General features: G+C 43.6%; 1 non-coding gene across 1 annotated transcript; it reads left to right on the top strand.

The window, feature by feature from the left end:
- The first annotated feature begins 1,407 nt into the window (after positions 1 to 1,407).
- On the top strand, positions 1,408 to 1,526 carry LOC145392583 (5S ribosomal RNA). Its single transcript, XR_013896015.1, has one exon. It is a non-coding gene; the product is annotated as a 5S ribosomal RNA (ribosomal RNA).
- The last annotated feature ends 2,832 nt before the right edge of the window (positions 1,527 to 4,358 follow it).

Genomic DNA, 4,358 nt, shown 5'->3' with positions numbered 1-4,358 from the left:
CATAAGACAGTATGGATCAGTTGGGTCAAGGATTGTGTGGATAAAGTTGAAAGTTGGAACACAAATGTGAGCGATTGTGTGTGTGTAGGCGCCAACGCAAGATCGTGCCAGCAGGGTGAGAGAAGAGTTCTGGACAAATGTGGAAGTGTGCATGGAAAAGTTTGGAAGGAATGAGAGAGTGTTTTTGATCGGTGATATGAATGGTAAAGTAGGGAATGTGAAGGTGGATGGAATAGTTGGTGAGTGGGGTGTACCTGCTGAGATAGATGAGAATGGCAGTGCGTTAGTGGACATTTGTGCTGGGAGGGGGTTGGTGATAGCCAATACCCTCTTCAGGCATAAAATGATCCATAGGTATACATGGCGAGTGATGAGAAGGGTGGGTGGTGAACTGAATGCAAGGAAGGCAATGATTGATTATGCGTGTGTGGATGAAAGGATGCGAAGATGTGTAATGGATGCAAGAGCTTATTGAGGCTGGGGGAGTGGACTTTCTGACCACTACTTGGTGGTTGCCAGAATTAGGATCCAAGTAAGACGGAGAAATAGAAGAAGGGAAAGACGAGAGGAAGGAGTAGTTGCAAGGAGAGTGGAAAGGTTACAAGAGGATGAGAAAAAGGCAGAGTATAAGAGAGAAGTGGAGGAATTATTAGGCAAATATGAAGCAGATGGGAGACGTGGAAGGTGTGTGCAGGATATTTACGGAAGAAATATGTGCAGCATATGATGTGGTGTGTGGGAGGAATAGAAGACAGAGGGAGGTGCAAGGAACAGCATGGTGGAATGAAGAGGTGAGACAGGCTGTGGCACAAAAGAAGAAAGCATACAATGAATCGATGAGAAATAGGGGCGTGGAAGAAGTTGAGAGGTGGAAGAGAGAGTTATATGTAGAAAGAAAGAGAGGTGAAAAGATTAGTAAGAGAGAGTAAGAAGAGAGTGGATGAGGAATTCGGAAGGAATTTGAGTGTAAAGTGGAGGGACTGTAAGAAAATCTTCTGGAAAGAGGTGAAGAGAGTAAGACAGGATGGCAGTGAGGTTAGCATGAAAGTGAAAGATAAAAATGGTAGATTACTAGTGGAGAAAGGAGAAAAAGTGAGCAGATGGAGAGAACAATTTAAGGAATTGTTGAACATAAAGGATGGAAGTAATGGGAGTATAAGTGGCTGGAGAATGGCTGGGAGGAGGGAGGTGAGAAGACAGGAAGAAATCAGTAGGATTGAGGTTGTGGAAGCAATGAAGAAAGTTAAATTGGGGAAAGCCCCAGAAATTGATGGAGTGTGTGGTGAAATGCTGAAGCATGGGGGAGAGATAGTAGTAGAATGGATGTGGAAGATGTGCAGATTGGCCTGGGAGGAAGGTAGAGTCCCGGAGGATTGGAAGTCAGGTATAATTATTCCCTTGTACAAAGCCAACGGCCATACCACGTTGAGTACACCGCTTCCCGTCCGATCAGCGAAGTTAAGCAACGTTGGGTCTGGTTAGTACTTGGATGGGTGACCGCCTGGGAACACCAGATGCTGTTGGCATCCCTACGTGTCAAGTGGGGTTGGTGGAGGATTAGTGCCCCTCCCTGTAAAAAACAATTAACTCTAAGCCCTTGGCCACCCCGTTTGGGATACATGGCGTCTGGCAATGAATGAATGAAACAAAGGAAAAGGGGAAAAAGAAGTGTGTGGTAAATCATAGGGGCATTTGTCTTCTTACTATAATAGGAAAAGTGTATGGTAGGATACTTATTGACAGAGTTAGAGAAAGAACAGACGAATTAATTGGAGAAGAACAGGGAGGCTTTAGGAAGGGAAGAGGCTGTGTAGATCAGATATTCATTCTTAGATCTTTAGTGGAAAAGTTTCTAGAGAAGGGAAAGAAGTTGTATACGGCTTTCATGGATTTGGAGAAAGCATATGACAGGATGAGTAGACAAGGATTGTGGAAAGTATTAAGAATATATGGAGTAGATGGGAAGTTGTTGAATGCTGTGAAGAGTATGTATGATGGTGCTAAGGCTGCAGTGCGTGTGGATGGTGAACTAAGTGAATATTTCTCTTTGAAGGTTGGGTTGAAACAGGGATGTGTCATGTCTCCATGGTTGTTCAATCTGTACATAGATGGGGTAATAAAAGAGGTACAAGGTAGGGTAGTGGATGTTGGAGTGGCCCTGGTGAGAGAGGATAGTGTTTGGAAACTCCCTGTACCGTTGTTTGCAGATGATACTGTGTTGTTAAGTGAAGACGAAGGGAAGCTGCAAGGCTTGGTGGATGAGTTTGGGAGAGTGTGTAAGAAACGGAATCTAAAGGTGAATGTAGGGAAGAGTAAAGTGATGGTCTTTGAGAGAGGTGAAGTCAGTGAATGTACAGCGAGGTTGGATGGTGAGGAATTGGAAAATGTGGGTACGTTTAAGTACTTGGGTACTGTGATGAGTAAGGATGGAGGTTTGGAGGGTGAAGTGCTTGAAAGGGTACAGCAGGGAAGAAAGGTTGCTGGTTCTTTAAAAGCAGTGATAAGAAACAGGGAAGTGAGCATGGAAGTGAAAAAGTTACTACATGACAGTATTGTGATACCAACTCTAACGTATGGAAGTGAAGCTTGGACGTTGTTGAAAGGACACAAGTCAAGTGTGAGAGCAGTGGAAATGAGTTATTTAAGAGAAGCCTGTGGAGTCTCATGGAGAGACAGGCTGACGAATAAGGATATAAAGGAGCATTGTGGTGTGGATGTGGATGTGATAGGAAGCGTTATGAGAAACACACTGAGGTGGTTTGGCCATGTAGAGAGGATGGAGGGTGAAAGACTGACGAAGAGAGTGTATGTGAGTGAGATGGAGGGGGGAAGAGGGAGGGGGAGGCCGAGGATGAGATGGAGGGATGGGGTGGAGAGATATATGAGAGAGGGGGGTATGAGTTGGGAGCAGGGCAGTGAAATGGCGGGGGACAGGGCGACGTGGAGGCGATTTGTTTGTGGCCACCCCAAACGGAATTGAGGCGTCTGGCAATAGATAGAATAGAATAGACAGAATAATGGTGACTAGATTAAGAACCTGTAATAACAGATTGCCTGTAAATGCTGGCAGATATCAAGGTGTAAACAGAGAGGGTCGGATCTGTAACAAGTGTGATGTTAGTATTGAAGGCGATGAATTTCATGTTCTTTTTGTATGTACTAACGGGGAAATTGTGAGGTTACTTGATATGTATATATCAAATTATTATACATGTAGGTCAACACATCTCAAATATGCTTCGTTCATGCAAAACAACGGTTTAAATGTTATGAAAAATTTATCTTTATTTTTGAGGTTGGTGCTACGTATGTTTAGGTGAATAATATGTATAATGAGTAAGTAGTCTTCTCCAATTTATTGTGTTCTTAACACCTTATTATTGTCATTTTTTTTTTATGTAACACTACGTATTTGTACATAATTTATGGTCTAAGTTCTGTGATTATGAGGGAGCTGTGCTCCATAATTTTGTTTTTATAAAGTCTGAGCTTATACATTAAATTCAATTCAATTCACACCTCAGTCATACCTCAGACTCGCCCCAGACGTATATCCCAGTGCTCTGTCCTGCCCCTCTGTCATTTTTACGGCTATTCTGGCACAGCACAAATACGTGGTCGACTAAAGATGAACGCCACACGCACCTCAGATCCGACCCAGACGCACACCAGACACAAAACCAATACCCCTACTCCTCAAAACCTCCCTCCTCCATCCTTCCTAGACAATAAAGGGCACATAATGGATTCCCTTCCCATGGGTGCGGCAAAAAATATATATATAAAGAGAGAGAGAGAGAGAGAGAGAGGTTAACCCCCTATAGCATTACCCTCAACAATCAAATAACCAAACCTATACCACAGTACTGTTTTCTGTTCCTGTCTCCTGTTACACCATCCGTCCCTTGATTCAGTCCAACCCTTTTCCTACCCTGTCTATGTCTTCAACCTTTACAAACAAATAACACCACCTACACCATGCCATTATCTATTACCACTATCATCTATTTCACCGTTAGTGCCTTTTCCTGCCCTCCTCCTAACCCCCTGTGACTTCACCCTCGACAATCAGATACCCAGACCTACACCACATCACTTTTTTTTTTTTTTTTAATCCGAGGAAGAAGGAACCAAAGGCCATGAGCCCGCAGTAACAGTTCCCTCCAAGAGAAAAACAAAATACAATAGAGAGCCAAATTCAAGATCCGATCATTTTGAGATGCCTGGACACACAGCGTTTGAAAGACTGGAGATCATAGGCAGCAGGAAATACAGACAGAGGGAGACAGTTCCAGAGCTGACCTGTTGCATAAATGAAAGACTGGGAGTAACGGTCAACTCTTGCATTAGAGAGTTGG

The sequence above is a fragment of the Coenobita brevimanus genome, chromosome 22 (genome assembly GCF_032717465.1).
Source record: "Coenobita brevimanus isolate Jiangsu-jjx chromosome 22, ASM3271746v2, whole genome shotgun sequence".
Classification (NCBI taxonomy): Eukaryota; Metazoa; Arthropoda; class Malacostraca; order Decapoda; family Coenobitidae; genus Coenobita; species Coenobita brevimanus.
Note: the sequence above shows the minus strand (reverse complement) of the source record. Positions and strands in the feature narration are given on the sequence as shown.